The following is a 9,900-nucleotide window of genomic DNA, read 5'->3' on the forward strand; positions in this document are numbered from 1 at the left end:
AAAACAAAACAAAAAAAAATAAAAGTAAAAAAACCAGTAAGATTCTGTTTTATCTTTATTGTTGAAAGCATTACAGATGCCCCCCCCACACACACACACACAATTGACCCCCTTCACCCAGTTCCACCTTGTCCCCAGGCCTTCACCACACTATTGTCTGTCCATAGGTTATGCATATAAGTTCTTTGGTTATTCTCTTCTCACTCCCTTCCCCTCTGAAGTTTGTCAGTTGCAGGCTTCTATGTCTCTGGATCTATTTTGTTCATCAGTTTATTTTGTTCATTAGATTCCACATATGAGTGAGGTCATGTGGTACTTGTCTTTCTCTGACTGGCTTATTTCACTTAGTATAATACTCTCCAGGTCCCACTATGTTGTCTCAAAGGGTAATAGATTCTTCTTTTTTATAGCTACATAGTATTCCATTGTGTAAATGTACCACATTGGGCAGTTGGGCTGTTTCCAGATCTTAGCTATTATAAATTGTGCTGCTATGAACATAGAGGTGCATCCATTCTTTCTGATTGGTGTTTCTGGCTTCTTAGGATATATTTATTCCTAGAAGTGGTATCACTGGGTCAAATGGCAGTTCCATTTTTAATTTTTTAGGAAACTCCATACTGTTTTTCCATAAAGGCTGCACCAGTGTGCATTCCCACAAGCAATGTATTAGGATTCCTTTTTCTCCCCATTCTCACCAGCACTTGTCATTTGTTAATCTGTCTGACAGGTGTGAGGTAACATCTCACAGTCATTTTATTTTGCATCTCTTTGATGATTAGTGACTTTGAGCATTTTTTCATGTCTCTTGGCCATCTGTATGTCCTCTTTGAAGAAGTGTCTATTTAGGTATTTTTTCCACTTATTAATTGGACTGCTTGTCTTTTGTTAAGTTACATGAGTTCTTTATATATTTTGGAAATTAACCCCTTATCAGATGTATCATTGGCAAATACGTTTTCTCAGTGGATTCTCTTTTCATTTTGTTGATGGTTTCTTTTGCTGTGCAGAAGCCTTTTATTTTGATGTAGTCCCATTTGTTTATGTTCTCCTTTGTTTCTCTTGCCCTAGACAGTGGTCGGCAAACTCATTAGTCAACAGAGCCAAATATCAACAGTACAACAATTGAAATTTCTTTTGAGAGCCAAATTTTTTTAAACTTAAACTATATAGGTAGGTAAATTGTTATTAACTTAATTAGGGTACTCCTAAGGCTTAGGAAGAGCCACACTCAAGGGGCCAAAGAGCCACATGTGGCTCGCGAGCCGCAGTTTGCCAACCACGGCCTAAGAGATGTATCAGCAAACCCACTGCTATGAGAGATGCCTGAGATTTTGCTGTCTATGGTTTCTTCTGGGTTTTTTATGATGTTACAACTTACATTTAAGTCTTTTATCCATTTTGAGTTTATTCTTGTGTATGGTGTACGTTGGTAGTCTAATTTCATTTTTTTGCATGTACCTATCCATGTGTTGGCCCTTTAAGAGGGTACCCGAATTTCATGCCATCTCTCCCTGTTGGAAAGAAACCCCACTGCTTTCACAGCTAGATGTTATGTGAGCACATTTCCCAGTTCAGGTGCTCTTGGCTGAGGAGCCCAGCATGGGGTTCCCCGGAATACTCAAGGGAATGTCTATAGGCGAAATATCCCTCCTGAATTTCAGCTGCTGATTGTGGGAGCCCCATCAGCCCTCTGGCACCTCTGCACTTCCTACCAGTTTCATTGTGACCTCCTCTTTTCATCCTTGGTTATAAAGGTTCTTTCCAGCTAGTCTTCAGTTGGTTATTCAGGATGATTATTCTGTATTTTCGTTGTAATTCCAGTTTATTCCTGGGAAAATGTCATTGTATCTTCCATGTAACCCATTGCCATCTTTGATCCTTACTGTAGCTTTTGATATTTGTGTTGATAATTTGTGTTTGATAAGGTTTGATTCTTTAAGGCTGATTCTAATTTCCTATTATTGTTCCTTGCCTCTATTTAACTTAGTTTGGAAGCCAGTGTTTTATAGCCTTCAGCTTCAGAGACAGTCACAGTCTTCAGCTCCACAGGCTCTTTGCTATGCATGGAATTGGCTGTCTCTGAAGTCCTTTCAGATGTCTGGTCTGTAGGTCCTCTATACCGTGGGAGCCACAGATAGTCTCTACACTCACTGATGACCCTCCTCTCTCATAGGTGTGATGGGGGTTCAGGTACCAGGTTCCTCAATAATATTTTTATTACTATCTTTTCTATATATTTTTTAATTTTTAAAAATTCATTTGTAGAAGGAGGAAGGGAGAGGAAGAGAGAAACATCGATGTGAGAAGGAAACATCAATTGGCTGCCTCCTGCATGCAAACCACTGGGAATGTGTCCTGACTGGGATTCAAACCAGCAACCTTTTGGTGCATGGGATGATGGCCAACCAATACAGCCACTCTGGCCAGGGCTCTATCCCTTACACAGCAGCCATTTTGCAAAACTGACCAGGTGAAATGGGAGGTGGAGATGTTCCTTTGGGAAGGAAGCTGTGATGTAAGGATATTCTGAGTGACAGGAAATAGAAATAAAGGCCCCCAGGGAATTGTTAGAAGAAGTAGTGATTCGGAAACATGGTGCAATGTGTACATCCTGACCCTCTTCCTGCACTGGGTTAGGGGATAACTCAGAATCAGAGGGACATTGACCATGTTTCCACCTTGGAGTATGAGGTCCTCTGATGAAGCAAAGAGGGAGAAGAGAAGTTAAGTTTGCACTTTCAGGACCCCTTGGTTCCCATGTGGCATGGTAAGGATCCAGGCAGAACCTGGAGCATCCCAGAGTGGAGAACCAGTGATAAATACTTGGGACCTTGAGAGAAGTATTGCTGTGTTGAGGCAAAGTGACTTGTAGACAAGAGCTACAGGGAAGGTCACCCAGGTTGGGGACTGAATGTGAGTCCCAAACAGATTTCAGCACCAGAGAAGGCTGGGTTGGAAGACCAAGTCTGGAGGACAGGACATCAGACTCTGATGGGGCCCAGAAGCTGGGCCACAATTCTAGCCTGCAATGAGAACAGATGGACTAGGGGCCTCTCCAAAGAGGGCAGAGAAGGCACAACTGTGCCTGGACCTATGTGCATGGATCTGAGATCCTCTCTCCTCCATCAACAGGAAGTCCCCTCCTCATATGCCACATAACACCTGAGAAGGAAGAGAATGAGAAGGCTACACATTCATCCAAAACATGGAGGGATAAGGAGACTTTTGAATGTATTGGTTCAAGAAGTCAATCAGATTAGACCAAATATAATGTAACCCAGACCTGGAAGGACAAAGCAGTGGGATGAAAAAGAAATCACATTTTGTTTTAATGTGAATTTGGAACCTTATTACATGGGAAAGCAAGTGGTGTGACATGAGTATCCTGAATTCTTTGAAAGGTTGAAGGCAAAACTGAAAACTGAGGGCATTTGCCTCATTTCCCTGGAGTTCTGATGTGGGACTTGTACAGACAGGACCCTTTTGTACCTGAGCTCTGCCATGCATCACAGATTGAGCTCTGCTTAGAGGCAGTGGGAGTAGACCAGATGTCTTCTAGTTTAATGAATCTATGATAGGTAACACAAGCTTCCTTTTTAAAAATGACCTTCAATATTAGTTTAATTATTGCAAACTGAAAAGTCTGCATGCAAGTAACAAACAAGTGGTGTATATTGGCCAGAGTGAGGCACTAGGGACTTGTGGTGATTGTGGTGAACTGAAGACCACAAGGCCTGAGCAACAATATTCAGATGCATTTTTAAAAAATAAAAAGACACTGTGCTCACCCAACAAAAGTGACTGTGGGCAGCATCCGGACTGCCAGTTTGTCGTCTCACTTTAACAGCTAACGTTTTAGAATGTTTAAGGCATATGATATAGAAATAATTTTTAAACTGCTTGCTGTTAGGGAACGATTTCTTTTCATATTTGTCACTTCATGAGCCATTTTCAAGCTCCAAGTGGTTTGGGGATCATACGAACCTCAGGTTACCTGAGGAAAGAATGAGTTACTATTAAAAGTCCAGCCAAAAGAGAGGTGAGTTCACAGCCTTTGAAATTGCAGTCTAGCATTTTCATTCACCAGGAGACATGGACTGAGAGACATTTTTACAGGAATTAAATTAGAGTGCTCCCTGTTGATTCCTGAATGCCGTAAAAAGCAGAAAGAGAACCATCAAGAAAAAAAAAATTGTGCTTAAAAGGCTCTCAAGATCAGAAAGGCCACTGGGTGAATGCGGACATTCTCCTTCCCGACCCAGACTGCCTTGAGCTCTGTGGTTCTGTCAGGGCCCTGGTTTAAATTACTTAGAGATGGACACAATGACACTTGAGACTTGGGGTCTCCCCATCTTGAGGAGAAGATTGGGGAGTCCGAGTTGTGTGAAGAATAGTTTCATCTTTTCAGGTTCACACATAGAGTTGTTTAGCTGATGTACAGGATGTATGTATGAGGCTGTATGTGGAAACTGAGTCGCCGAAGGGGTGGACTGTGCTGGTCACCAAGCTACTGCCCTCCCAACTCCCAGCTCCCCCTTCTATCCTCTGCTCTATGGGCTTCAGCTGAGACCCATCTCCTCTAGGTCATCTGGTAGGCTCTGTCATTAGAGGCATGAGAGGAAAATCACAGGCCAGAGAGGGAAGGGACCTGCTCTTTTTTGTGCTTCTTGCTCCTGTCAGCAGTGCCCCACCTTGCATCTCCACAGGGGCATCGACAGTTTGTTGCTATAGCAGCAGTTAGAGCTAGTTTGTAGTTCCAACACTCATAAAAACAGCCTTATTCCACCCAACTCAGAGACACCAACACCTCTTCCAAGCTCAGCCAGCCACCTGATGTCCCCTCCTTGAGTTTTACCTGCATGGGACCTCTTCTCCGAGAATCTGTATTTTAATAATTCCAGCCTCTCTTCTGTGTTCCTCCAGTCCCAGTGGTGGTCACTACTCCCTGTGATCATTACTTTCATGACCTCTTCATGTTCTCTTCTTGCTTTTCACTTCTCCAATCCCTACTTAACACCTTTTTATACCAAGTCGTCTTCATTTAGTGAACAAGTTTCTATCTCCTGGTGGGACCATGACTGATAGGTAAGCGTTCAGAGGTAAGGGAAGGATGGACAATGCAGAATTGCTTATAGTTACAATACTACATGTGTCTGTGCCTAGAGACATCCAGCCCCAGTGTAGGTTCATCGTTGGGAGTGTTAAAATAAAATTAAAATTACAATGAAAACCGGATTTGAGGATTCCCTGAGCAGCCAAAACCATTTAATAAGTGAAATTTAATTTAGCTTATGCTGCAAACCAACTAAAACTTAACTTGAGCTGCTTCTTGTAAATGCCTCTGACAGTTTTAAAATAAACACGTCATGTTCCTAAGAATGGAATAAGATCATCACTTTTAACCAATCCCCTGTCACCTGGAAACTCCCACTGTAATCGCCACTTGTTGCAAAGGTTAAACAACCTCTTCACCTTCACTTTATAAGCCAGCCTGTAACGCCATGCCCCTGAGCTTCGTATCCGTTTCAAATTTGAAATCTCCCAAATTTAAAACTGTTTGTGAACTGTCTGTATGTGCGCAATAAGCGTTTACTAAGTACCGTTTATTGATCTGGCAGTTTTTATGTTGAAATTTCTGGATTTTTGACAAGGGGTACTTGGTGGATGTTTCTCCACCCTATCCACTGCCGACCTGAGGGGCCAGCTCACTTCCCCTATGGGAACACCCTCTACTTCAGGGGTCCTCAAACTTTTTAAACAGGAGACCAGTTTACTGTCCCTCAGGCCATTGGAGGGCCGGACTATAGTTTAAAAAAAAAACTATGAACAAATTCCTATGCACACTGCACATATCTTGTTTTGAAGTAAAAAAACAAAACGGGAACAAATACAATATTTGTATTTTCATGTGGCCCGCGGGCCGTAGTTTGAGGACACCTGCGAGTCTACTTGCTCAGCAAGTGGGCACCAACAGGCACATGGCCCCAGAGTGGGAAGATGGTTCCTTCTCATTCCAGGGTAAGACCTATCTTCCCAGGTGGTGCCCTCTGACAGGCCCCTCCCCAGTGGTGTAGAGTGTGAACCCCCTCTAGATAGACACTCTCTCTATCCACGGGAGTGTGAGTTTACTGCCTGCCTCTCACAAGACCAAAGTGCTAGAACACGGTAGGCCCGCATCTGGACTCACTGTGTTATCCAGGCTTTGGAATCCCAGGAGATGATGGATGGACCACCCAGAATATGTTGGGTTTCCCCATCCCCGCTCAGTTAATTCTTGGTTTTCATGTAGCATGAAGTAAAAGCAGGCTTGTATGCGCACATTAACTCCCCCTGGCCTGCTCATCAAAAACTACACAGAACTCCAGATGCATAGCAATAAAGAAGGAGCAGCTTAAAGTCGTACTGAGAACATGTGCATTTCCCTCAATTAAGCAGCAAATCCTCCAGGCACTGCTCTGCTAGAACATACGTAAACATTACACCCCCAAGAAGAACACTTAACCCCTCGCTCCCATCATCAGCACTCAGGTTAACAGTGACCCTTTCCCCTTAAAAACACTGGGAGGCACTTGATTTATATAAGCCCAACTTAAAGGGCCATGATATTGATTTTCTCCTAAGGGTGAAATCACATTCTATTACTTTTGAGTCAGAGAGTGACTGAGGCTTTTAAATCACTTTTTCTCAGGTTATGGGGAAAATAAAAGTGTTTTTCTCAAATTTGGCTACAGTGTGAGCCACTTACTAGTACCTTAGGATGATGGCAGAATTTTTTTCAAGGGAGAGCCATTTTGTAATTTAATTAAATAATAATAATGGGTGGATGTACTGTGTCCAATGATGTTCCCTAAAATTCATGACCACCTGGAGCCTCAGAATGTGACCTTATTTGGAAATGGGGTCTTTGCAGATGTAATTAGTTTAACATGAGGTCATCCTGGATTAGGGTGTGCCTCAATCCAAGGACGGGTGTCTTTATAAAAGAAAACTGTTGTAAAGGGAGAAATGCGTGTGACAATGGAGGCAGGGGTCGGAGTGATGTGTCTAACAAACCAAAGAATTCCAGAAGTTGGTGGCAACCATTAGAAGCTGGGAGAAGCAAGAAGGTTTCCTCCACTAGAGGCTGGAGGGAGTATGGCCCTGCTCACACTTTGATCTTCAGAACTGTGAGAGAATAAATTTTTGTTGTTTTAAAAATTCTTTTATTGATTGATTTTAAGAGAGAGGGGGAGAAATGTGAATTTTCGTTCCACCTATTCATGCATTCACCAGCTGCTTTCATGTATGTGCCCTGACGCCTGGGGATAGAACCCGCAGTCTTAGCACATCAGGACAACACTCCAACCAACTGAGCCACATGGTCAGGGCGATTTTTGTTGTTTTAAACCACCAAATTTGTGATAATTATTTTCAGCAGCTCTAGAAAACTAATAATATGTTTGACTTTGAAAGTTGATGTCCCTTTGAAAATAGTTGAAAGTTTCAAGGAAGTTTCAAGTTCATAAGCTTTCAAAAAGTTTATTTTTAATGTAAAGTTTAAAAAATTTAGAGCTCTGAATAATAACGAAGTAGACATTAAGGTTTCTTTGGTAGGTGGTTCGATAAAGAAGGTGAGAAAGAATTCAGGCAGGAAAAAATGTGGAAGGACAGGTGACCACTGGAAGATAAATGCAAGGAGAAAATCTTCGCTTTCGCTTTCTCTTGGAACACCCCATGATTTTCAGTTAGTGAGCGAGGTGAAGAGTAGATTTTTGAAAATCGTGGTATTGTGATCTTTTGCCAATGATCAGGATCAAGTATATGCTATAAAAGAAACAAGGAAACCAGAGTTGCTAACTCAAGGCATTTGGGGGACCACATGTTTCATAACCATGTCTAGAGGGGAAAATATTTGTCCAGACCTCCTCCATTACCTGTTTTGCTGAGTGTGTTTGCTGTGGGAGAGAAGCTACTAGATAAGTGTGGGGGCACGGTAATAAATCTAACCAAACGTAACCTTACAGCATGGTGATCTGATTATAAATTCCTAACTGGGCAAATCATGGTGGTAGTCATGCGCCAGGCAAATAACTTCTTCAGTGAAAGGTTCTTCTTTGCCTTAAGTCCTGTCCATTGTTTTTGTGTATCTAGGTTAACACACCTTTGAAATGCCTTTTTTTGTTGGTTTGTTTTTTTGACCCTTCAGAAGTGTAACTAATCTCACAGCAATAAACTTGCTAATTATCCTGTAATCCAATCCCTCCCTTGTTTTCTTCCATCTTCCCGTAGTCTTACTCATGTTCCCTCATTCTTTTCAGATGCATAAAAGAAACTGCAAACTGTCATTCTCAAAAGCATTTTTCTCACTCTGTTGAGATCTTGCTTCTAGGAGCATCCTCTGTTCAGCTCAAATAAACTCTAGTAAAGGTTCTTGCATCAACATAAGCAAATTGGTAATACAATGCACGACTTTGCTGTCCCTCTTTCTATGCACTTCTCAGATGTCCTGCCAGCATCTATACCCAAACTCCAACCTAATCTTTGAGTAATGCCTCCATCACAGATGCCCTAGTCCCCAGAAACTGTGAATATTACTTTACAGGGCAAAAGAGACTTTGCAGATGGGATAGGATTGAGGCCCTTGACATGGGAAGACTTTCCTGAATTATCCAGGTAGGCCCAATCTACGCACACACATCTTTAAAAGCAGGCATGATTCCCAGCTGTGGTCAGAAAGCTGGAGGAAGAGCCACGGAGTACATGAGCCAAGGAATGCAGGCAGCCTCTAGAATCTGAAAAGGGCAAAGAAACCTGGAAAAGCAGAAATCAAACAGCAAACAAATGAACATATTCTCCTTATATTAGTCTGCTCAGGCTACGATAATAAAATACCACAGGCTCAGTGGCTTGAACAATAGAAATTTGCTTCTCACGGTTCTCAAGGCTAGAAGTCCAAGATCAAGGTTCCCCCCAAGTCACTTTCCGATGAGAGTCCCCTTTTAGGTTTGCAGGTAGTGCCTTCTCATTATGAGGTCCTCACATGGCCTTTTCCTTGGTATGTGCACAGAGTGAGATAACTTTCTCTCCTCTCTCGCTCTCCCTCTTCTTATAAGGCCACCAATCCTACTGGATTAAGACCCTACCCTTATGACTTCATTTAACTTTATCTCCTAAAACTCCTATCTCCAACTACAGTCACTTTGGAGGTTAGAGTTTCAACATATAAATTTTTGGGTGAACACAGTTCAGTTCTTAGCACCCCCTAGAGTTTCCAGAAAGGAATGCAGCCCTATTGATTTTAGTTCAGTTCCAGTGGTCGGCAAACTGCAGCTCGGCAAACCACGTCTTTCGAGCCACATGTGGCTCTTTGGCCCCTTCAGTGTGGCTCTTCCACAAAATATCGGCTCTTCCACAAAATGCCAACTTCTGCGCATGGGCCACAAAGTTTCAATCACACTGTATGTGCGTGCCCTCACGTGGTATTTTGTGGAAGAGCCACAGTGAAAGGGCCAAAGAGTCGAATGTGGCTTGTGAGCTGCGGTTTGCTGACCACGGATTCCAGGGGTGGGCAAACTTTTTGACTCGAGGGCCACAATGGGTTCTTAAACTGGACCGGAGGGCCGGAACAAAAGCATGGATGGAGTGTTTGTGTGAACTAATATAAATTCAAAGTAAACATCATTACATAAAAGGGTATGGTCTTTTTTTTTTTTAGTTTTATTCATTTCAAATGGGCCGGATCCGGCCCATGGGCCGTAGTTTGCCCACGGCTGGATTAGACCCATGTCAGACTTCTGACCTACAGAAATATTAGATAATACAATTATGTTGTTTAGCCACCAAGTTTTTGGCCATTCCTTACAATAGCAACAGAAACCTAATACACACCCTTAGTCCCTTTTATAGCTTTTTTTTTTT

The sequence above is a fragment of the Myotis davidii genome, unplaced genomic scaffold (genome assembly GCF_000327345.1).
Source record: "Myotis davidii unplaced genomic scaffold, ASM32734v1 scaffold608, whole genome shotgun sequence".
Taxonomy (NCBI): Eukaryota; Metazoa; Chordata; class Mammalia; order Chiroptera; family Vespertilionidae; genus Myotis; species Myotis davidii.